At 42.6% G+C, this 26,098-nt stretch overlaps 1 protein-coding gene and 2 pseudogenes across 2 annotated transcripts in view; 1 reads left to right on the forward strand and 2 right to left on the reverse strand.

Moving 5' to 3' along the window:
• Positions 1-18,805, reverse strand: part of Aff4 (ALF transcription elongation factor 4) — a 75,464-nt gene extending 56,659 nt beyond the window's left edge. For both annotated transcript variants that reach the window (XM_052757849.1, XM_052757847.1), the window contains exon 1: positions 18,441-18,805. The gene's annotated coding sequence lies outside the window, so the exon portion shown is untranslated. The remainder of the gene's footprint in view (positions 1-18,440) is intronic.
• LOC128122601 (60S ribosomal protein L10-like) lies at positions 74-1,824 on the reverse strand (annotated as a pseudogene).
• Positions 11,783-17,908, forward strand: LOC128122348 (small nuclear ribonucleoprotein G-like; annotated as a pseudogene).
• Positions 18,806-26,098: the final 7,293 nt, after the last annotated feature.

A 26,098-nucleotide genomic window follows, 5' to 3' on the forward strand; every position in this document is an offset into this window, starting at 1 on the left:
TTGCTGTTGTTCTAGGTTCCCTAAAAAATGACATTTCTGCGCTAAATACATTAATATTTCAACTAATGCCTCAATAAATGGCAAACTGAGGCTTTCAGTGATAGAATCTAAAATTAGCATGTGTTAGTAAGTGTAACTAAAAACTGCATTAAAAAGGAAAAAGTATTTGGGGTCAAAGGGACAAATAGGAATGTTATTTCTGCAATCATGATAGTATTATATTGTCACTAGAATAAACCAAGAGGAATGGCTTATTTATCTATAACAGCAGAGATTTTTGTCTAAATAGACAATTATAAAAGAAGCTATAAAATGTTAAGTAAGTGGTATCAGGGCCTCTGCTGCTCCTTTCCCTGAAGTTGAATAGAGAGTAAACCTCTATCTTGGTTATGTTTTAAAAGAGGAAGAAAGAAAGAGAGACAAACAGTGACACAGAGACAGACCAACCAAAGAGGGAAATTAGTATATATCTGTGGAACCTATTTTAAAACAAATAAGGACACAAAAGTAAAGCTGGGCAGTAGTAGTGTACACCTTTAATTCCAGCACTCGGAGATAGAAGCAGGCAGATCTCTGAGTTCAAGGCCAGCCTAGTCTACAGAGCACCAGGACAGCCAAGGTTACACAGAGAAACCCTATCTCAAAAAAGAAAACAGAAGTCAATCAGATCAGGAAACACTTATTATTTAAGATAAGCAGTAAAACCCGTACATTCTTGGGACTGAAGAGAAGGCTCTATGGTTAAGAACACTTGCTGTTCTTACAGAAGTCCAAGGTTCCCACATAATGTTTCACAAATGTTCTTAACTTCAGCTCAGGGGATCTGGCACCCTCTTTTGGTCTCCCCAGGCAACAAACATGCACACAGTGTACATATATATACACAGACAAAACATTCACAAACAATAATGGACAGAGAGATAGAGACTCTAAGTGTTTGAAATGTTTTTTTTCCCAGACTAAATGTGAGATTTATGACTGAACATGAGGGCTCCCAGGAAGGCAGGGCTCACCACTTATCCAGGGGACCACAAATGGGGATGTATTTGACCCCACAGACATCAGGAATGAGCTGCTTCTCAGCAACCAGGTCTTCAACCTCATCTACATTAAGCTTGAAGCCCCACTTTTGTGGGATGTGGATCTTCTGGCAGCCAAGGAACTTGAACCTAGCTCTACTCAGAGCCTCAATCACATGTTCCTTATTTTGCAGCTTGGTATGAGTGGATATGATGACCTGATCAATGTGAACCCCTGGTCACTGTGCCCTGGGGCTTCACAAAGGCACTACACATACCTGTCCGGAGTCTATCAGCCCCAGCACAGGAGGATAACATCTAGTTGATTTGGATGACACAGAAAGTGTGGAGCCTCACTGGAAGATGAAAGTCATCTTTGCCACAACTCTTTCCCATGTATTTGTTGGCACAAATGCCAGCAGCCTCCAGGGCTTGAGAAGAGAGTTGCTCATCTGACACATGGCCATAAAGTGGGAATTCACCAACTTTTGCCTTCTTCTGCCTCAAGTTCAAGATGCAGATCTTAGCATCAAGGACACTCTCATAGAAGTCAAACTCTGGGTACAGCTTGTTGTTTTGTTGTGTGTGTGTTGTGTGTGTTTTGTTGTTGTTTTTGGTTTTTTGAGACAGGGTTTCCCTGTGTATCCCTGGCTGTCCTGGAACTCGTTCTGTAGACCAGGCTGTCTTCGAACTCAGAGATTCCCCTCCTCTGCCTCCCAAGTGCTAGGATTAAAGTCGTGCCCCACCACCACCAGCTACAGCTTGTTCTTACAATACCAGTATACCGGGTGGGGCAGCAACCCATCATGACAGTAGGATCTTAGTTGGAGAAAAAGAGAAGTGACAAGTTGTTTCTTTTTTTTTTTTTCCTTCTGTCTTTTTTTTTTTCTTTTTCTTTTTTTGGCTTTTTGAGAGAGAGTTTCTCTGTGTAACAGTTCTGGCTGTCCTGGAACTTGCTTTGTAGACCCAAGGGGCTTCAAACTCACTCCGTAGACCAGGCTGGCCTTGAACTCAGAGATCTACCTACCTCTGCCTCCCAAGCGCTGCAATTAGAGGTATGAAGTACCACAAGTCGTTTCTTTTTAAATACAAGATATTTTACATTTCTCTCTCTCTCTCTCTCTCTCTCTCTCTCTCTCTCTCTCTCTCTCTCTCTCTCTCTCTGCATGCTCTTGAGTTCTAGTGCACATGTATGTTATGGCATATGTGTGGAGGTTAGAGTACAATTTATGGGAGTCAGTTCCCTCCTACTGTGTGGGTTCCAGAGACTAATCTTCAAGTGTCAAGCTTGGCAGTAAGTGCTATTTACCCCTCTGAGCCATCGCCCTAATGGCTTGTTGTTTCTTATGTGTATAATAGTCTAGTGTAGCTAATATATAACCTACTGCAGTACACAGAAATACTGTTGTGAAGTCGGGCAGTGGTGGCGCACACCTTTAATCCCAGCACTCGGGAGGCAGAGGCAGGTGGATCTATGAGTTTGAGGACAGCCTGGTCTACAGAGGGAGTTCCAGGACAGCCAGGGCTACACAGAGAAACCCTGTCTTAAAAAGCCATTTAAAAAAAAAAAAAGAAAGAAAAAAGATATACTGTTGTAGTTTATCTAGTTTCCCTAGTGCCTAGCACTCTATAGAATGGTACAAATTGTTTGAATCTTCCTCTAATGAACATCAAAAGCATTTGAAGGATAAAACCAAAGAAAACATCTTTTAGCACATTTGGACAAATTAATAGATGTTATTGTATTAACAATCAAGTCGGTTAGGCTTCTTGAATTATGGTACTGCCAAAATACCAAGCTATTTAGAGCCTAAGGGGCATATTAACTCCCAATGTCCTAAATTCAAATCCTGAAAGATGAGCCTGGGATGGAAATCATAATTAGAGTGCATGTTCATCATGTTTAAGCTTGGAATTTCATCCCCATCACCAAAAACAAAAACCCTAAAAGTTCAGAAAACATAAAAAAGACTTAATGTTATACATTAAACAGCATTATAATTCAAAAACCATGAAGGGAAAAAACCACCTGTTCTTCTTTGTAAAGAAAGGAATTATTATCATCTTAAAAGAGAATCCTTGGTTCTATCATTTGTCACCTCTTCCTCTGTCCTCATCTTACTGATGATAGGTTTTAGGACAATGAACATCTGAAAGTCATTCAGTTTCCCAAACCCTTCCACTTAAACTTAAAACTATCAGAAACAACTCTGGTCTTATATCACTGAAATATTCTAACGCTATTCAAGAAATAAAAGTCATAAAGAGAACATATATTACAATCTCCCAGGATTTTATATAATTCATATAAACCAACTGGATCTAATGGTTACTAAACAACACTTCAACAAAAGAATACACATTCCTAGCACATGCCTTTAATCCCAGCATTTGAGAGGCAGAAGCAGGTGGATCTCTGAGTTCAAGGCCAGGCTAGTGTACAGAGTTCCAGGACAGCCAGGGCTACACAGAGAAACCCTGCATTGAAATACAAAAAGAAAAAGAAAAGAAAGTTCAAGGGAAATAAGGAAATCCTATAAGCTAATGGAAACAAAAACAAAACATACCAAAACTTGTGAGGTTCAGTAAACATCAACTTTAAAAAAGAAAGGATTTGCCGGGCAGTGGTGGTTCACGTCTTTAATCCCAGAACTCAGGAGGCAGAGCCAGGCAGATCTCTGTGAGTTCACCCAGCCTGGTCTACAGAGCGAGATCTAGGATAGGCACCCAAACTACACAGAGAAATCCTGTCTTGAAAAACCAAGAAAATAAAAAATAAAAAAATAAAGAAAGGATTTGAGGCTGGAAAGATGGTTTAGTAGTTAAGAGTACTTACTACTCTTGCAGGGAACAGAGTTAAGTTCCCAGCACACACATCTGACAGCTCACAGCCCCCATAACTCCAGTTCCAGGGACTATGATGCCCTCTTCTGGCCTCTGTAGGCACTGCACACATGTAGTGAACTTAAATACACACACTCAGGTACACATGTACATACATAAAATTTTTTTTAATTTAAAAAAAGAAAAAGAATTTAAACTGGACATGATGTAATCCAGCTCAGGACTTTTTTAAAAAAAATAAAAACAGAAAACAGTTATGTGTCTTAGTCACTTCTCTAATGCTGTGAAGAGACACCATTACCAAGAAAACTTACAAAAGAAAGCATTTATGAGTTCATGGTTCCAGAAGGTTAGAGTCCATCAGATGGGAAGCATGGCAGCAGGAACGCAGGCTCAGGCTGAGGAAGAGGCTGAGAGCTTATGTCTCTATCCACAAGTCGGAGGCAGAGTGCTAATTGGAAATGGCTTGGGCATTTGAATCCTCAGACTGCCCACAGTGACACAACTCCTCCAATAAGGCCATACATCCTGATCCTTTCCAAACAGTTCCACTAACTGGGGACCAAACATTTAAATATGTGAGCCTATGGGGACCATTCTTATTCAAATCACCACAGTGTTGATAAAGATATAGAGGAACTAGTGTTCCTTGTGTACTGCTGTGCGAACACACAAATGGAGCAGCCACTATGGAAAAAAAATCTTGAGAGATCCCTCAAAACCTTTAGCATAGGTCTGAAGAGATGGCTCAACCATTAAAAGCACTAACTGATCTTCCAGAGGACCCAGGTTCAATTCCCAGCACCCACATGGCAGCTCACAACTGTCTGTAAATTCAGTCCCAGGGGATCCAATCCCTTTTCTTGCCTCTGCAGGCAATGCATACACATGATGCACATACATTCAGGCCAACACATAAAAGTAAATAGAATCTAAAAAACAAAAAACAAAACTTTAATATGGGAGGTAAGAAAGATACCTCAATGGTTAAGAGCACTTAACTGCTCTTGCAGAGGACCCAGGTTCAGGTCTCAGAACTCATATGATAGATCACAACCAGTCCTAACTCCAAGTCCACAAGATCCAATCCCTCTCCTCACCTCCACAGACATGAGGCACACATTGTGGTACATATACATACATGCAGGCAAAACACTCATACACATAAAAATAAATAGATTTTTTAAAAATTTAAAAACTGGCAAGCGGGAGAGAACTGTCCATTTACAAGAGAATTACCAAATGATGCAGTAATTTTACTTCTAGGTATACACTCTAAAAAATGAAAAGTAGGAACTCAGATCCTTGAACACCAACATTTATAGAATCATCATTCACAACAGTCCAAAGATGGAAGCAAGGTGTTCATCAGCAGACTAATGGACAAGCAAACCATGGTATATAAATATAATGAAATGCTCTTCAGCCATGAAAGTAAATGAAATTCTGCTACATACTACAACAAAGATGATCTCTGAAAACATTAGGCTATGTGAAATAAGCCAGACTCTGAAGGTCACATATTATATAATTGCAATTAATGAGATACCCAGAATGAACAAATTCATAGAAACCAGAAGACTAGAGGGAAGAACAATGGGAAAATGCCATTAAAAAAAATTATCTATTTTTATCTTATGTTCACTGGTGTTTTGCCTGCAGGTATGTCTGTGTGAGGGTGTCAGATCTTAGAGTTACAGACAGTTGTTAGCTGCCATGTGGGTGCTGGGAATTGAATCTGAGTCCTCTGGAAAAGTAGTCAGTGTCATCTCTCCAGCCTCAGGAAAACACCATTTTATAGTCTGTCAAAATTTTTGTTTGGGATGATGAAAAAGTTCTAGAAAAGGATAGTGTTGGTGGTTGCACAATACTGTAATATACCATGAATTTATGTATACATAAAATGACTAAAATAATAAAATTTTATGCTATGTGTGTTTTGCCATAATTAAGAAAAATCCAACAGGGGTAAATATGATCCAAATACTTTGTGTACATGTATGAAACTACCAGAGAATAAATTTTCAAAATTACTTATATTTTTATGTGTATATGTTTATGGTTGTGTGAGCTTATGTGCCCACATGCATGAAGGATGCATGTACAGCAGATGAGGGCATTGGATCCCCTGGAACTAGAATTACAGATGGTTGAGAGATGCCATGTGGGTGCTGGGAACTAAACCTGGGTCCTCTGGAAGAGTAGCCAGTGCTCTTAACCCCTGACCTATCACTGTAGCCCCCAAAATAATTTTTCAACTGAAAATAACCCAAGAAGCATACAGTAAAAATAAAATTCAAAATATTCATTCCCAATGAATCAGAAATAATCTTTTTTAATAAATAATGACATTAATTTTACAATTTAAAAAATTTTTAAGTTAAATTTTTTCAATAGTTTAAAATAAAATATCCTGGGCAAGGCAGGGTGGTAACAGCTTAATTCCAGCACTTGGGAGGCAGAAGCAGGTGGAGCTCTGTGAGTTTAGCAAACATAGTTCCAGGACAGCTGGGGTTATATAGAGAGACCCTGCCTCAACATAAATAATAAATAAATAAATAAACAAACAAACAAACAAATAAAATGTTATTTAACATGCCCCTTTCAAGTAAAACTCAGAATCTGTTATGCCTCTACCCTCATTACCACCTTATAACAATATTCCTACTAAAACGAGGACGATTTAACTACCAGATTATTGATGGTTTAAACTCCAAAAGTCAAAATGAGACTTGAGCTGATATTTCAATTAATTTCAAACAATAGCTACTCCACTTTAACTTCACCACACCGCCCTACGTTAAAGCACAAAGCCTCATGGACTCAGAAACCCCTCTTGGCCTCATTTGCAGGATTTTTCTACCCAGGAGAACTTGTGAAGAGGTCGCTTCCTACCAGGGAAGGAAACAAAGACTGCACACCTGGAGATCAAAGCCAAACTAACAAAACATCAGGTCCCAAGACAGCGTTTTATACAGAAGGGCTCTTGTCCAAAAGGCAGTTCGGAGAAGATGGAGTTTATCGTTTTATTTCCTCAGTGCCAGGGATCTAACCTAGTGCTTCAGTCATGCTAACTAAGCAAAGAATCCACAACTGAGCTGTCCCACTAGTCTCTCATCTTCAGATGTAAAATGCAGTAAAAATTATAAGAACAAAGATAAGGATTCCATAGCATTTTTGCTGTTACATGTGTTGTACTTCTTTGTGGGAATATATGCCTGTGTGCTTGTGGAGGTCAGAGGTCAATTTTGGGTATCTTCCTCAAGCACTTTCACCTTATTTTTTTGAGCCAGGATCTCTCACTGAACAGAGGAGCTCCAGAGATCTGCTCCTCTCCTCCTTCCCCAATCCTGGTGAACTTTTCTCACTGAGTTATCTCCTTAGCCTGTCATTTTTATTTTCTTAATCAAAAGTAACTTTCTTTTCTTTTTCTTTCTTTCTTTCTCCCCCCGCCCCCACAGAAAAAAAAGTCAAGAACTCATGAAGTCCAGGCTGTGCTCAAAATGGCTATGGAGCTCATGATGACCTTGAAATCCTGATCCTCTTGACTCCACTTCTCAAGTGCTGGGAAAACAGATTTATACCACCATGCCTAGCTCTTAATCAAATTTCTATGGGTCACCTCAAATGTCTATTATCCTGTCTCATAAATAATTCTCAACCAGGTTCTCAAAGCTTCCTAAAAGTTGTAGTCTTTCTCTTTCCTATTTCAAAAAGTATCCCATTAAGAAACAGAATATTAAAAATAAAAGACAGGGGCCAGGTGTGGTGTTGAACACCTTTAATCCCAGCACTCAGGAGGCAGAGGCAGGCAGATCTCTAAGCTCCAGGCTAGCCTGGTCTACAGAACCATTTCCAGGAAGGCCAGGTCTACATAGAGAAACCTTTATCTTGAAAAAAAAAATTAAAACTTTAACTTCTTATCACCTAGCTATCAATTCTCTGAACCTATTCTCTTCTTTCCTCCCGATTACAAAGGGAAAAATATAGTTCTTCCTATCAAAGAACAATCTCCCCCAATTTGCTATCTTCTGGATCTTCACCAGTTCCTGCCATCTCTGAAGCAACTTAAACTTCTTTCTCAATAATGAACCCTTTTAATTTTACCCATCAGCATTTAAATATATTTTTCTTTTTTAAAAGGTCAGGGTAATGCATCATGTTGGTACACACCTTCAATCTGATCACTGGAAAGGCAGAGCAAGCAAAACTCAATGAGTTCAAGGCCAGCCTGGTTTATACAGAGAACTCCAGTACAGCAAGGGCTACATAGAAGGATTTTGTCTCAAAAGGACATAAGCCAAAACAAAACAAAAAATTGTCTCATTTGAGACTTCTGTAACACATATATACCTGTAGTTCCTTGGGAGGTAAAAGCAGGAGGATCAAGTTCTAAACCAGCTAGGGCTATATAGTGAGATCTTGGCTCACATCAAGAAAGTCAGCCAGGTGGTAATGGTTCATACCTTTAATCCCAGCACTCCCAGAGGCAGAGCCAGAGGATCTATACCAGGCCAAGCCCAGCCTGGTCTACAGAGGGAGGTCCAGGACAGCCAGGGCTACACCATGAAACTCTGTCTCGAAAAACAAAAACAAAAACAAAACAAAAGTTTATGAGTTTGAAAATAACCTACATACATTCAGATCTATGTCTGTACTCAGATTATTCTCTTTTTTTTTGGGGGGGGGGGGGGAGGCGAGAGTCAAGACAGGGTTTCTCTGTGTAGCCCTGGCTGTCTTGGAACTCTGTAGACCTCAAACTCAGAGATCTGCCTGCCTCTGCCTCCTTAGTGCTGGGATTAAAGGCGTGCACCACCACCACCTGGCCAGACTTTTCCCTTTACCCAGATGAATGTCCTTCATTCTGCCAGTTTCTAATATATCCACCACAAACCTACTTCCTTTAAGAACCTTCCAAGACTTCTGTGTCACTAAAATCACTTAATTCCCAATGCATTTCTTTGTATTTCATTTGGCACTTAGCATTTCCATTACAGTTACAGTACAGTATTTACTAGTACTCCATTTCCTTAGTAGGAATCCACTCCCATATCACAAGCTTTGGAGAACAAGTAACATTGCTGTTATTTTAATTTCTACTTTCTTCCCTCCAACGCTTAACTCAGTGACTAGCATACAGAAATTCAAACAAACTGTGATTTTTATAAAGGTTACAACTGGAGTGTTACTGCCTCAAGGCAAAGTATGTCAGGAGTACCACTAAAGGCTGGGTTTAAGAATATCATGTCGGGCTGGAGAGATGGCTCAGTGGTTGGGAGCAGTGGCTGCTCTTCTGGTAGACCCGGGTTCAATTCCCAGCACCCACATGGCAGCTCACAACTGTCCCATTTCCAAGGGAAAAAAGACTATTGGGCTGTCTCTCTCCAGTTCATTAAAAAAAAAAAAAAAAAAAGAATACCATGTCACTCTTCTTTTCTATCCACAGATAACTTCCCATTTCCTAAGAGCTGGGCTATATTTGATAAAAGTGAGAGGGTAAATCCTTTTCTTATAATTGTTATTATCCAATAAAAGCATTAACAATAACACTCTGCAAACTTTGTTTTTAAGGCAACTGTTCTCAAAGTTCACACCTAATAGAAAACCAACGTCTATACACACACAAAAAGATTACATGTACAACTAGGTATGATGGCACACACTTGGAATCCTAACACTCAGGAAGCAGAGACAGGACAATCAACTAAAAGTTCAAAACCAGCCTACGCTATGTTTAAAAAAAAAAGGACACAAATGATAAATTTTTACTTTTATTCAACTCCCTCATGCTTGCTGGGCGTGGTGGTACATGTCTTTAATCTCAGTCTGGCCTCTATAGTGAGTTCCAGGAAAGCTAGAGCTATGTAGACAGATCCTGTCTCAAAAAAGGAAACGAAAGAAAAAAGCAACAACCATGTAAAATAAAACCATGTTCTCAAATATTCACCAAATACAAATAAATGCTGCCTCTTCAGGGTACCTGAATATATATACACATATATATGCATGCATACACACATACATACATAGATTGATAGATGTGGATTGTTTGTTTGAAATAGGGTCTTAAGTAGTCCAAGCTGGCTTCAAACTAGATTTGTAGTTAAGGATGACCTTGAATTTCTGATCCTCCTGCCTTCACCTCTCAAATTGTGGGAGTGCTAGGATTACAGACATTCACCACCCAGCCTGGTTTGTGTGCTGCTGGAGTGATAGCTAAGCACTCTACCAACTCAGCTACATCCCCAGCCCTAGACCTGAAAATATAAACTAGTGTTAATCCCATACTTCATTCAATGACTACTTAGTGTATATACTAGGCCATACACTATACTAGATTAACGATTTAAAAACTAAAAATACCTTTCATCTTTAAGATTTTGTTGCAGTTTACCTAACTAGAGGCAGGAGGAAAGAAGAGGGTTATATGGGCTGGAGAGATGGCTCAGTGGTTAAGAGCACTGGCTGCTCTTCCAGAGGTCCTGAGTTCAATTCCCAGCAACCACATGGTGGCTCACAACCATCTGTAATGAGATCTGGTGCCCTCTTCTGGCCTGCAGGGACACATGCAGGCAGAATACTGTATACATAATAAATAAATAAATCTTAAAAAAAAAAAAAAAAAAGAGAGAAGAGGGTTATATGAGTTGTAGGCAAAGAACCTGAGCAACAGCCATAAAGAAGAGGGAGGAAAGGCATACCTCGGGAAAGGATGTGGACCATGTGTAGTTGGCAAATAAGTTTGGGGAGCAGAGGTGCAAAACAAATACATGAATGACAACATTCAGGACCTGAACTGACCTGTAAGTTTGTCTCTCAAATCTTACAGATAGATACTATTTCAGTGCACATGAAATATCCAGAGTCTAAGTAATGACTTCAATGATTTTTAAAATAGTATACACATTCAAATAGCCATAAATTCATCATTACAGCTTATATAACTGTAAAACTCAAATCAAATCCAAGTTTAAAGTAACAATGTAACAAATGATGTTTCACACACAAAAAAAAAAGCTAGACTGACATTTAAGTATGGAAATATGTACCTTTAGGACTGATTTGTTGTTCCTTTTGTTTTTTAATTTTTGAGACAGGGTCTTTAGCCTTGGATGTCCTAGAATTCACTTTGTAGACCAGGCTGGCCTTGAACTAACAAATCCACCTGGCTCTGCCTCCTGAATGCTGTGATGAAGGGTATGTACCACTACACCCAGCCTTAAATTTTACTTTTATTATTTTGCAGTGCTTGGTTTGGGATAGGAAAGTGATCTATCATTGAGCCACATTCCCAGCCCTAGGTTCCATACCTTTGTAATTTGATTTCAATAATACTAATATATAAAATGCATAAATGTTAAATTAAACAAGTTTAATAATTGTAAGCCTTAGCCAGGCATGGTAGCGTATACCGTCGTTAATCCCAGCACTCCAAAGGCAGAAGCAGGCAGATCTCTGTGAGTTCAAGGCCAGCCTGGTCTACAAAGTGAGTTCAAGGAAAGACAGGGCTGTTACAGAGAAACCCTGTCTCGGAAATATAATAATAACAACTGTAAGCCTTTATAAACTAGTTCATGGGAATCCAATCTTATGATGCCATATCAGCTTCTAAGGTTGTTTACTGTGGTGCTGTGACAGTCTTGCTTGTCTAGATGACCTCAAGTTTACTTTAGCCTCTCAATGTGCTGGAATCATAGGCTTACACCGCCACACCCAGCTTTAGCTGGTAATTCTTGGTCTGTTTTTCTTTTTTTGTTTGTTTGTTTGTTTTTTCGAGACAGGGTTTCTCTGTGTAGCTTTGCTTTTCTGGATCTCGCTCTGTAGACCAGGCTGGCCTTGAACTCACAGAGATCTGCCTGGCGCTGCCTCCCGAGTGCTGGGATCAAAGGCATGTGCCACCACTGCCCGGCTGTTTTTTGTTCTTTTGAGACAGTTTCACGTAGCTCAAACTGGCCTTAAATTGCTAATCCTTCTGACTCCATCCACTGGATAGGCATGCACCACCATGCCTGGCAAACTGGCCGTTCTTAAACACTAATTTATTAAAGAGCTTCCTTCACCTGTGAATTGTGGCACTCCACTTTGTTCATTTAAGATTAAGGGCCTGACTGTGTCTCCAGTGTCACTTCTAAAGTTTGTAACAAACACTATGTAGAAACAAATTGTTTCAAGTTTATATCAACTACAAAGAAGACCTACACCACATATATCAAAAACATGTCACTAAGCCGGGCGGTGGTGGCGTACACCTTTGATCCCAGCACTCGGGAGGCAGAGCCAGGCGGATCTCAGTGAGTTCGAGGCCAGCCTGGGCTATAGAGCGAGATCCAGGACAGGCACCAAAACTACAGAGAAACCCTGTCTCGGAAAACAAACAAACAAACAAACAAACAAACATGTCACTAACTGCTATGCCAGGGATCCTTTAGACTTGTCCTACTTCAATAAATAACACATCATAATCCAATTTTACCCAACATCTTTCCCAGCTGAAACCACTTACAAAACCATTAGTGAAACAGCACAAACACAATAAAGAACAAAATCTAAACATGTTTTAAAAAGCCCCAAAGAGCATAAGGCTGTAAGTCTTCCTTCAAAGTTTTATAAAACTCATTCATGCTCAATAAGCCTTAGATGAAATGCTAATACAAACATGTAAAAATTTTGGTTTTTGTGACAGAATTTCTTTGTGCAACTAACCTGGTTGCCCTGGAAGCCCTGGAACTCACTTTGTAGACCAGGCTAGCCTTGAACTCACACAATTCCGCCTGCCTCTGCCTCCCAAGAGGATCAAAGAGGTGCGTCACCACTGCCCAGCTAAAAATAAACTTTTAAAAACAGAAAAGAAGCCGGGCGGTGGTGGCGCACGCCTTTAATCCCAGCACTCGGGAGGCAGAGCCAGGCGGATCTCTGTGAGTTCGAGGCCAGCCTGGGCTACAGAGCGAGATCCAGGAAAGGCGCAAAGCTACACAGAGAAACCCTGTCTCGAAAAATCAAAACAAAAACAAAAACAAAAACAGAAAAGAGTATTAAGAAACAAAGACTTAACCTAACCTTGAATAGGGGTCAGATTCAAAGATGTTAAGTAGAATCTTGGATGCCAGTCAGATGTGAGTGTGAAACAGAGGGATGAGGGACAATTTATAGGAAAAAGTGATGACAGTTGTGGAATTCCTCAGGATAAAGAAAAGAGTAGAATTTGGAGATGAGTTGAACATTACGATCTGACCATCTTCTAGCCTCATCTCAACTTCAGTTTTTCTGGATTTCATCCCCAAGCAGAGCTGTACTAAAAGCAGACATGTGCAGTATGACTCTACCCTAAGAATACAGTGGACAGCTAAGACAATGCCCAGCCCCTACTTGTTCTATATGGTATGTGGTGTAGTAATGCCTATTATGTTATGTAGTTATAATATTATATACACTATTCAATATAAGATAGCATCATATTCAATACTACATATTATGTAAGATATCTACTACATTACATGATGCATATTATTTGTGTATACAGTATCCCAATACTGTATACACATACAAATATATCCTAAAAACAAAACTCCCAAAGGCCACTACAGTAAACCCATATATCCATTAAAGTCCATTTGATCTGCTAAAGCAAGAATCAAACTTTTTAGGGCAAGACAGTATGTTAGGTTTGGCAGTCAATAGAGTCAGTTACTCAATTCTGTCCTCGGAGCAGCAAAACTCAGCCACAGACAATACATAAACAACTGGGTTGACTGCGTTCCAATACAATCTTATTTATGGATACTGACATTTGAGCTCCCTATAATATTCTCTTCCCAAATAACATTCTTTTGACTCTTTGCTACTATTTAAAAATATAAAACAAAATAAAAATACAAAAGCCATTCTTACCTCATAGGCTGCACAAAAGCAGGCAACAGGCTACACTGGGTCTACTGGCCAGAGTTTGTTGACCCTTGTACTAAAACAACATAGAACTGCCCTCACCTAAACTTTCCAGATACCCTTTCAGTGTTAATAGAAGACAAAAAGAAAAAAAAAAAAAAAACACGGAAAACCTCTCAGTTGACAGAACAGAAAACCTTTACTTGGCTAATCAAAGAATTCACTCTATTTTGCAAGAAAGTCATAAACTTTTGTTATGCTCAGAAAAACAAACAAGACAAGCAGTGATGGTGCACGCCTTTGATCATAGTGCTTGGGAGGCAGAGGCAGGAGTTCTCTGTGAGTTCGAAGCCAACCTGGTCCACAGCAAGTCCAGGACAGCCAGGGCTATGCAGAGAAACCCTGTCTGGAGAAAGAAGGAGGAGAAGGAGGAGGAGAAGGAGGAGGAGGAGGAGGAGGAGGAGGAGGAGGAGGAGGAGAGGAAATTCAAGGCCAGCATCAGTCACACCTCCAGCCTGAGGACAACTACAGGAGACCCTCTCAAAATTTTTTTAAAAATTTAAAAATAAGATAACTACACAGAGAAACTCTGTCTCAAAAAAAAAATCTTAAAACTTAAAACATACTAGTCCACAGTAATCCCAGCATTTAAGAGATGGATGCAAGAGGATGGGAAATTTAAGACCAGGCCACCCACTCACTCATCATGCCAAGTCCGCTAAGGGGCAGCCATAAAGCCACTCTCAAACTGAAGTAGCCATGAACTCTCCCAAACTGAAGAAATTTATGGACAAGAAATTACCATTGAAGTTAAATAGTGGCAGACATGTACAAGGACTTCTATAGGGTTTTGATCCCTTTATGAATCTTGTAATTGAGGAGTGTTGAGATGGTGACTAGTGGGCAACAAAATAACATTGGAATGGTGGTCATACAAGGAAACAGCATCATCATGTTAGAAGCCTTGGAAAGAGTTTCAACAATGGCTGTTCAGCCTAGGAGTACATATCCCTCCCCAAAAGGCCTGTTTGACTGTGGTGTAGAATTGGGTCGTGTACATTTTCCTATGAAACTTTTTGCTAAATAAACTTTTGTGATACTCAGAAAAACAAACAAGCCGGGCAGTGATGGCGCAGTCCTTTAATCCCAGCACTAGGGAGGCAGAGGTAGGCGGATCTCTGTGAGTTCAAAGCCAGTCTGGTCTACAGAGTGAGTTCAAAGAAAGACAGGGTGGTTAGAGAAAACCTGTCTTGAGAAATCAAGGGAAGAGAGAGAGAGAGAGAGAGAGAGAGAGAGAGAGAGAAATTAAGTCAAGGCCAGCACCAGTTTGAAGACAACTACATGAGACCCTCTCAAAATTTTTTAAAAACCTTAAAAAATAAGATAAAAAGTAATTCCAACATTAAAATACTCTAGAATATTGTGGTACTATATTTGCTTAGCTCTTCCTCTCTCTGTATGTCAGTAGCACTGAAATTCCAGTGAAAATTAATATCAAGACAAAACGGATCAGGTTGATAAGGCAAGAATTAACAACAGGAATATTGGCCAGGTGGCAGTGGCGTACACCTTTAGTCCGAGCAACACTTAGGAAGCAGAGGCAGGTGGATCTCTGAGTGTTCTAGGCCAGCCTGGTCTACAAAGGAGTTCCAGGACAGCCAGAACTGTTACACAGAGAAACCCTGTCTCAAAAAACCAAAAAATTATTTAAAAAAATAACAGGGATATTTATTATTGCTAATCCATGTACTAGACAGCGCATTTCTTCAAATAACCAAGATGGATACAGAGTTAAAACAGTGAGTAGGGTATTGAAACAAAGGAGAAAGTTACAAAGTAACAACAGGGAAATGTAGCTAATCAGTCTTGAACCTTTAACTACAATGTATTTCACAATAACTGAGAGAGGCAAACACCCTCCCAGAAATGGAATCATTGTTTCAATTTATCAGGGGAAATGAAAAAGGAAACAGTAAAAATATAAGGGTTACAGAAAGCTGTGAAACCTTTTATAATAAGCACCAAAGATTTTTATCTAGAATGTATGTGGAATAGAGACAGCAAAACAAAAAAACCCCAGAAGCCAGGCATAGTGGAGAATGCTTGTAATCCCTGGCAATCTGGGAGGCCAAAGGAAACAGCTACCAATCTGAGGCTTCTGGGTTCAGGTTGTGCCTTCAATACTTAAGAATATACCTCTTTGAAGCCAAGTGTAATGGCACATACCTTTAATCTCAGCACTTGGGAGGCAGAGGTAGGTGGATCTCTATGAGTTCAAGTCCAGCCTGGTCTACACAGCAAATTCCAATCCAGTCAGAAACATAAAGTGAGACCCTGCCTCAAAAACAAACAAAACAAAAAAACCTTCTTTGATTTTTTTTATGAAAGGTACTACAAAGAAAGGGGAAGGTTTCATACATTTTTTTACTCCATTCTAGGCCAGTAGATAGTCAAAAAAGAAAAAAATTACCTGTTAAATACTTGTTTTCTTTGTTCCTATCAGGTATACATAAAACCATGACTTCTACCTTACCACCCTCAAAAAAAGGAAGATCCATAAAGTCTAGTAGTCTTCATCTTCTATAGCATTTTCTGAAGCTGATCCCCATTTTCCCCCTTTCAAATACTGCTCACTTGCTTACATAACTTTAGGTTATCTGTAAAATCTTAGATCAGACAGATAAATAATTTCAACTTCAAAATGCTATCAAATTCCATCTAATTGCATAAAACATTGGAGAGGATAAAGAGAATAAACATGGTACTCATTCTAAAGACAATGCAATAGACCTTTAAGAAAAGTACACCCCGCAAGTGGATTCACTGTCCCAAAAGGGATACAGTAACTTGAATATAGAAGAGAATGCATAAATCTCAATGTGAGACTCTGACAAGTAGAACATTATCTGAAATAAAAATATTCTCTTCTTAGGAATTAACCACACAGCTTCACCAAAGCACCGTAGTCACCTTACACCCCCCCCCCCCCAAACTGTCCAGCTTGGTCCAAATCACACACAGCCAAACCCATCCCAACCAACCTGTAATGATTTGGCTATCGGCTATTCTCAAGACACCCTACCTTGTCTCCACATGAAGCAAAATTTTACCTAAAGTAAAATGTACCTACTGTTCCTACTGAGCTAACAAAAATCAGCCTGCAAATGACCACAACATGACAGCTGCTGGTATCAATTAATCTTTTAAAAAAGACTACTTCTAGGTTCTCAGGAAGTTCATCATGAAAGACAATTAAAAATAACTTTCGGAGACTTTTTGTTTGGAGACTGAGAAATGTAGTGACGAATAAGGAACATAACCCTGAAGAAGTTGAAGAAGCCAGCTTTGTTAAAAACCAAGGGGCCACTCGCCAACCCTTCTTTATGCGTATACGACCAAAGATGACGATTCTAGGCTATCTCTCGAACCACATCAGCTTCTCATCAAATCTCGAATTAAGAAGGATCTCATAAACATTTCAATTTTGAAAAGTTAAAAGGACTTTGATAAGTCAAAACAAAAGATTTTGTAAAGCTTCGGAGAATCAATATGGAAACAAAGCTTGAAGCGTTTCACGATCTGAGCCTCCCCTCTCATGCCCACAAAAAGCACACATTTTAAATGTCACACAAACAGCCTATTCACGGGCACCTAAGGCTTAGATCCCGGCACTGGAAAGGGGGCTAGCTTCAGTTTAAAATCTCAGCGGGGAAGAAAAAAAGCAGAATTCTGACTTGCAACTGACGAAACTCGGGAGAACCCTGAATCGAACTCTGCGTCCTAGTTCGAACTTCACTCACAACCATTTTCAGATCAGGGCTCTCGACTCCCTGTAAAGGTGTCATCTGTGAATGAAATGGCTGAGAAGGGCACCCCCCCACACACAGCCTGGACTCCTGTACCCCATGATCGGTTCTCAAAGAGTGGAAGCAACAGCAAAGTGGATGGAACAAAGCACTGACGTCAATTACGAGATTAACCCTGAGCACAGGCAGCTGGAGGAGAGGCCTAAACACCAATACGCAAAGCCCAGCCATCGCGATCGCCAGGTACCAGGCCCGTTCCGACTGGGAAGGAGGTTTTCTCCTATCCTAACCCAGGTTCCCAAATTTTCAGTCAAACCCCATCGACAATCAAGGACGGAAATTCCGCCCCCCCCCTCTTTTTTTTTTCTTTCGGTGGAGGGGAGATGGGGGAGCGGGGGTGGGGGGAGGTGCGCAGGATCGCGAGAAGGAAGGCGAGAACTAGTAGAGAGATGATAGCCAGAATCCGGGCCTATTTTTCTCTCTAAGTAGGAATGACTTGAGTCGGATGAAGCATCAGTTTTTCAAAGGATGAATCCGCCGACCGAATCCGAGAGAGGAATGGAGGAAGGGACGACGGGGGGGGGGGGGGGGGGGGGAGGGGGAGGAACGGCCAGAAGATGGTCGTCTAGAGTGTTGGTTGGGAATGGGTTGGCCTTTATTTACTGATTTTTTTTTTCTTGTTTGAAATGTATTTCTGAAAGTGGGACGAGAAGACAGCGCGCAAAGCAGGATCCAGCGCGCACCCCCCTCCCCTCCCCCCCCCCCCCCCCCACCCCCCGCCCCGAGGGTCTCCGCGAGCGTCCGCGGCCCGAGCCTCGCCTTCCTCGCGGCGCGGCCGCGCCTCAGTCAGACGTCAGTCAGTCAGTCAGTCTGTCAGGCGGCTTCTCACCTCCAGTCCCCGCTCCGCTAGGCCCGAACCATCTCCCGACCGCGGCGGCGGCGGCGGTGGCGGCGGCGGCGGCGCCCGGCCTGCACCTTCACCGGACGAGCATTCGGGCCCGCCCAGGAGGCGGCGACCGGCTGCCAAGGGCGAGGGGCCGCGGCGGATCCCGAGGCCGCGGGTGAGCGCCGGCGGCGCACCTCACTCGGAGGACGCCGGGGTTCCGCCCCGCTCCATGACGGCCCGGCCGAGCCCGGGACGGGTGACTGAGCCGGCGGCGGGGGCGGGCTGACGGGGGGCCCTGGCACCGAGATCCCCGCCCCGTCCGCTGGGGGCGGCGGCGGCGGCGGCGGCGGCGACGACTCGACTCCCGCAGCCCGCACTGTGACTGACGCAGTGGCTGCGGCCCATGTGACCGGGGCCGGGGCGGCTGCGAGAGTCACGTGACCGGGCCGCGCCCCTCCCGCAGGCCGAGCGGGGGCTGCCTGCTCGCCTGCTGGCTCGCCCGGCGTCGCCCGCGGAGTTGACGTGCGGACTGACGTGCGGGACGCCCGCCTGGGCCCCGCGGCCTAAGGGGACAGGCCGCAGCGGGTTCTGCGGGAGCGGCGCCCGCGTCAGGCCGGCCGGCCGACCGACCGAACGAACCCGGCTCCCGGCACACGCCCTCCTGCGCAGCCCGCTAGGGTGGCACCCCGGGGCGGGGCGGGGCGCAGCCGGGTCGACCGGTTCTGGGGCTCAGGTGAAGGCCGGGCCCCCGGCCGCCCGAGTCCCGCAGCGCTCCGCAGGGCTAGGGAGGGAAGGATGACGTGGATGTCCGCAGCACGTCGTCCAAAGCTGCGTGTGACTTTAGTGTGGGAGGATGAGCCGGGCCCCCGGCATCATCTAAAAAAGAAAAAAAACCCATCGGGAAGCCTGGCGTCGTGGCAGGCATGTAGTTCGAGCACTCGGGCGGCCGCGGCCAGCAGGATCGCCACGAATTCGGCCTCTGTGGGCTTCTTAGTGGACTCGGGGCCAGTCTGAGCTGCTAACAAAACCCTGTCGACACAACAGGCGAGAGCGAACACGAACACACACACACACACACACACACACACACACACACACACACACACACACACACACACAGAGAGCCTTTCTGAATACTCCATCACCGCTCAACATTCTGCCAGTCGGGACAAGACCTAATTTAATTGAGATCGGTGATTAGATAGACAAGGTTTTAAGGTCTCCTGGAACCCAGTAATGGTACTGCAAGAAAGGTGGCCTCTCCGTGTTGATCTGAAAAACATACAATCCTGCCATTGGTGTCACAGGTCACCTAACTTGCTTTGTTTATTTGATGGCACCTCATGAAGATTCTCCATCACTAACACCTTGAAACGTTTCACTTGTTATTTTTAAATTAAAGTTTTCATAGTTGGTAATCTCACAATTTGGGGTGTCCGATCTCAACTACACACTGAGTTCTAGGCCACGTCTCAAAAACACTAAATAGGCCTGGCCTGGTGGCACACACTTTTAATCCCAGCATTCTGGAGGGAGAGGCAGGAGTATCGATGTGAGTTTGAGGTCAGCTAGAACTACACGCATATCCAGCTCCAGGCCAGTCAAAGCTAGATGGTGAGACCCTGTCTCAAAAAACAAACATTAGCCGGGCGGTGGTGGCGCACGCCTTTAATCCCAGCACTCGGGAGGCAGAGCCAGGCGGATCTCTGTGAGTTCGAGGCCAGCCTGGTCTCCAAAGCGAGTTCCAGGAAAGGCACAAAGCTACACAGAGAAACCCTGTCTCGAAAAACAAAAACAAAAAAAAAACAAACAAAAAAAAAAACAAAAAACAAACATTAAATAAATCCTAGAGTCTTTAAATTTTTATCTTTTATTTTTTGAGATAGATTTCTTTCTTGGCAGTCCTGGAACTCACTCTGTAAACCAGCCTGGCCTCAGAGATCTCCCTGCCTCTGCCTCCTGAGTGCCTGGATTAAAGATCTGTGCCACCACTACCAGACCTGAGAAAGGTTCTTGTTCCTCAGTTAATTATCTCTGGAAACACCAGACACAGACACACCCAAAGTACCTCAAAAATGTCCCGGGCATTTCTTAATCTAATCAAGTTAACAATAAAAATTAACACAGCCTGGTGTGATGATACCCACCCAACCCTTGGGAGACAGAGTCTTACCTGGTTCAGGAGAGCCTAGAACCCACTGTGTAGCTGAGAATGGCCTTTGCCTCCTCTGTGCTGGGGTTGCAGATGTGCACTGTTATGCTTGGTTTAACAGTCCTAACATTGATCAAAGATCTGAGACTCAAGGCAGTCTTCCTAGGTGCTCCTGTAAAATGAAAAGCAAGTTACATACTTCCATTATACAATGGCATGGAGAAAGCATTCACATTCCAAAAGTGGGGAATAGGAAAAGAGAGGAAAGATCAGACCAAAGCAAAACCCAAACCCAGCAGGGTAAATGTCCAGTCTTGCAGCTCCATGTTCAGTAGCTGGGGTTTGTAAGTGGCACCAACTGTGTTCCAATAGGCTTGGGTAGTCTGGGGTGGGGTGTAGTGGGAAGGCTCTTGCTTAGCACACACACGGCTCTGGGTCCAATCCCTAGGACCACAAACCCCTAGAACCTCTGCAAGTGTGGCATTACATGCCTACAATCTTAGCACTCAGATGTGGAGGTAAAAAGATCAGGAGTTGGTTGTTTGTTTGGCTGATTGGTTTTTCAAGACAGGGTTTCCCTGTGTCACCCCCGATGTCCTGGAACTCTGTAGACCAGCCTGGCTTCCAATTCAGAGATCCACCTGCCTCTGCCACCCAAGTGCTAGGATTAAAGGCATGTACCACTACTGCCTGGCAAGGATCAGGAATTTATTTTCAGGTACAGAGTAAGTTCAAGCCAATTTAGGGCACACGAGACACACCTTCACCTCCTCCGCCCAACAAAGCGAATTTCAGGATGAGTCAGTTCAGAGTCAAGTTAGTGAGTTCATTGAAAAAGGTTTTGTTTCTTTGAAATAGAGTCTAATACAGTCCAGGCTGGCCCTGAACATCTAACCTCTTTGCCTCTATGTTCTCTAAGTGCTAGGATTACAATCGTATCCCACCACGCCCAGTTTTTAAGTGTTTTATCAGTGGCCACATACACAATCTTGTCAGCCTCTGAAGATACATTGTTAAAAGGTTTCTAAGGAACTTTGTTTCTTTTAGTTAATCAGATCCTAGGCCGGTTCCTGAGGTGCTGTGGATATGGATAAAGGCTGATAAGATAAAGCTACAGACCTGGGCTGTGGAATGATTTAACCATTAAGATCACTTGCCGCTCTTTGCAGAAGACTCAGGTTTGGTTTCAAACACCCACAGGGCAGCTCACAACTGTCACTCCAGTTCCAGGGAATCTGACACCCTTTTCTGGCCTCCATGGGCACCAGGTGGTCATGTAGTGCACAGACATACATGCAGGCAGAACATTCAATGGCAAAAAAATAAATAAATAAAAATAAAATAAAAATCTAAAAAACAACAATCCATTGGTCACAGAAGTCTGAGGAATCCCTTACCATACTAGGTCACAGTTCAGAAGTGTTTTAATCATAAAGTTTGCCATCTCCATGGTGAGATTTTTAGAAAATTGCAAGGTCACAACTGGGAGAGTCATAAAATTAAACTCAAACATCACATTCGATTAGGCCTTAAATATGATTACTGCTGTTTTAACCCTCTTGTGTGCCAAGGCTTGCCAAGTGCCTCCTAGCCCTCGGGAGGCAGAGGCATGAGGGTCCTATGAGTTTCAGATCAGCCTGATCTGCATAGTGAGTTCCAGGACAGCCAGGGATACAAAGTGAGACTCTGTTTCAAAACAAGAAAAAAACAAAAAATCTCAAACTAAAAAGACTCATTTAAAAAAAGAAATGTCTCTATTACACAATCTCAATAGTGAGTTTTGTTATCTGTGACAAAATTCTTGACTCTCAGCCCATGAGAGGATTAAGCAGGTTCAGAGGAAGGGGACTCTATTCCTCTCCTCTTCTGAGCTCTCCCTTTCTCTCCGTTCTGCCTGAGTGCCACACTCTGTGGGGGGGGGGTGTTTGTTTTTTGTTGCCCCCCCCAATTGCCTGCCTGCCGCTTTTCACCCTAATTTGCTGGTGCTCTTCCATCTGTTTCTGATTTCTGAGAGGTGACACAGATTTTATCTTTAGACCTTTCCTCTCTTTCTCTCTGCATTATCTTTATCTAGCCATCAGGGTCAGCACATTTTCTGAAAGGTCTAAAATTTTCGGTACTATTTTTTGCTTTCATTACTTTTTTTCTTTGAGACTCAATAGTGTCTTTTTCTTCTACAATTTTTTTCTAAAAAAAAAAAAAAACTACATCCTCCGAGTTTGCACCAAGACTGTGTCATCATCGAGAAGTCCGACATGAGCCTGGGTCATCATCGAGATGTCCAGCATGAGCCTGGTTACCGCCTTCCATTCCAACAAGCAAGAAGATCACCATTACCCCCCAAGGAACTCATAATGGGGCTGGAGAGATGGCTCACTGTGAGAACATGGGGTGGGGGGCCTGAGTTCACTTCCCAGCACCCACAGGGCAGCTCACACTGTCTGTGACTCCAGTTCCAGGGGACCTAACACCCTCCTACAGACATACCTGCAGGCAAAACACTAATATACATAAAATAAAAATAAATAAGTTACGTAAAAAAGAAACTGCAATAGGGTAGCTAGCTATGTCAAGCATCTGATGAAGTGGATTTAGAGAGCTCCTTCTTTGAGAGGGAGCTCTGTCAGGTTGCAGGAGGAGGAAGAGAGAGAAGAGAGATAATTACGTTCCTGAGATCTCAGCCCTAGATCAGGAGATAATTGAGGTAGGTCCTGACTTTAAGGAAATGCTGAAGTGATTTGGCAGTCCCCAGCCTGCAGGTCACTCAGTGACTGCCTACCTACAGTTGGGATGAATTTCAAAATACCACATGGAGCTGTTTGGGTCTATTCTGTAATGTTTTCAGTAAATCTGGGAGCAACTTTAAAAAATAAAAGCATTTCTTTTATGTGCATGTCTGTGTGTGTATATATGTGTGGAGAGCAAAGGACAGCTTGCAATGGTCAGTTCTCTCTTTCTACCGTGTGGGTCCCAAGGATGGAACTCAGGAAGTCAGGCTTGATAGCAAGTGCCACTGAGTCATCCTGCAGGCCCAAAGTAGTCTCTTTAATTTTTATCACTTTATCTATCTTACCTGTGTGCATGTGTGTGATGGTGAATTGTATTGTCAGCTCTCTTTTTTATCTTACTGAGACACGGTTTCATTCTGAAGCTCAGAAAGGTGTGGAATTTATTATGTGCTCCAGGCTCGCCTCTGACTTGTGACAGTCCTCTTAAGCCTGGCAAGTGTCAGAACTGCAGGCATGAATCATCATGCACTTTGGGTCTAAAATATTTCACAGGAGCTGGAGAGATAGCTCAGGAGCACTTGCTGTACAATCATAAACATGGAAGTTCAGATCCCAGAGTTCATGTCAAAGCCAAGTATGGTCCGACCAATGTCTGTAATCCTAGCACAGAGACAGGTGAGGCTGAGAGGACTTCTGGGGCACGCTGGCCGACAGCCAGTTTAGTTAAAAACCACGAACTCCAGGGCCAGAGAGATGGCTCAGCCATTAAATGCTTAGGCTCACAACCAAAACACGAGTGCTGGGTACCACAAGAGGCCCTGCCTCAAAATAAGAAGGCTGAAAATGATACCAGCAACCCTCCTTTGGCCACACATATATGTGCATACAACACAAACATGAAATTATTTTTGGAAAAACCAAGGATTTTATGCAGCTAATTATATATAGTAGGAACAGTTCCATAAAATCTGTACTGGTAAATACAAAATATGATAGTTAATTAAATTTGGTAATTCAGTATTACCACTGAGTAAAATGAAATAGTTTTTACCAGGTGAAAACATGTCACTAATTATGATTCAAAGAAAATGTTTCTTATCAGCAAAAGTGATTTTAAGGTCAGAGAGGTGGTTTATTCATAGCTATAATCCCAGTACTCAGGAGAATGAGGCAGGAGGCTTGCTGTATGAGGCCATCCTGGAGTACTGAGTAAGAGACCAGCCAGGGTCACAGGTCAAGATCTTGTCTCAAAAAACACAGCAAAAAGGAAGGCCAACAAAATGGCTCAGTGGGTAAAGGAGCTTGCTGAGAAAGTCTGGCAACCTGAGTTTAGTCCCTGGAACCCACCTGTGTGAACACAGAAAGAAAACTGACTCCCCCAAAGTCACAACCCTACTCCCTGTTGATGCACTGGGGCTGTAACCCAGGGCTTCCTGCATGCTAGGCAGGCACTCTACCTACTGAGCTCCATGCACAGCACTATATTTTTTATTAGCATTTATTAATTATATATAATGATGGGCTTCATTGTGATGTTTTTATTCGTGGAAATAATATATTTGATCATATTCATCCATATATCCACTTTAGTTACCCTTCCCCTCTTACTAATTGACTTTTCTCAATTAGTCTCCCCTCTTATTTTCATAGCCTTTTGGGGGGTGGTGTGAGAGACCTAGTGAGGTTAATTTAGGGTTGCTTACAGAAGCATGGATGACTGGTTATTCACAGGAGCATAGACAACTTCTGCATTTTACTTCTGAAATAGTTTTACATACAAAAATAAGTCACCAGGTATCTACTATTAACCCAATAGCATACAGTGCTGAGCATGTGTCTTGCTTGAAAGACAGTTTTCCAACTCTCTTACATTCTTCTCTGTCAGCACATGTTACATGGAAAAGTGATCAACTTCATTGAAAACAGGGTGGGAGGAGCTGGAGAGATGGCTGAGAGGTCACAGGAGTAACACGGAAGCAGTCAAAGGTTCTTGACCTTGTACATGAACAGTAGGCTAGTCATAACACAAACAGGAAACCTCTTAAGTAGCAAACCAAAGTAATGAGACATAAACAAGCCAGCCAGCAGTGGACAATCACAGGAGTGAAATACTGGCCAAGTCCATGGAACCACTTGCGACATATTTCCAGTTGATATATTTCCACTTAGGTACATAATTCCATTTTATAGTCTTCTTCAAATCACATCATTGTTTGCTCCTGGGATCAGGAAAAAAAAAAGTGGGGGAGGGCTCAGAGGTTAAGAGTACTGTCTGCTCTTCCAGACGACCTAGGTTCAGTTCCCAGTACCCACATCAGGTGGCTCATTATCTGTAACTCCAGCTCCAGGGGATCTGATGTGAAGGGTGAGAGCATCAGCATTCATACAGACACACACACCTATGCATCACTAATAATAATAAAAATCTTTAAAGACAGAGTGAGAGAGCCTTAATCATGTAGCTAAATGGATTTTTTTCTGGTTCTGTGAGACAAGGTCTCATGTAGCCCAAGTTAGCCTCAAATTCATTATGTAGCTCCCAAAAACCTTGAACTTCTGATTCTCCAGTCTCCACATCCTTTATGCCTGAAGTCCAAAGCAGGCGATGTACACTGTAGCGTGGACTCTGGAAATAAGCCTGCTGCAAATGTGTGGCGATGGTCATATTCTTGTTTTTAACTGGGAAAGAAGTACACGTAGCAACCCAGTGGTCCTATAATTTAAACTGATTAGTTGCTGCAATGACATTTCTTCTGCAAAAGCTTCACAGAGGAGTATTT

The sequence above is a fragment of the Peromyscus californicus genome, unplaced genomic scaffold, assembly GCF_007827085.1.
Source record: "Peromyscus californicus insignis strain IS unplaced genomic scaffold, ASM782708v3 Scaffold_3__1_contigs__length_106647218, whole genome shotgun sequence".
NCBI classification, from domain to species: domain Eukaryota; kingdom Metazoa; phylum Chordata; class Mammalia; order Rodentia; family Cricetidae; genus Peromyscus; species Peromyscus californicus.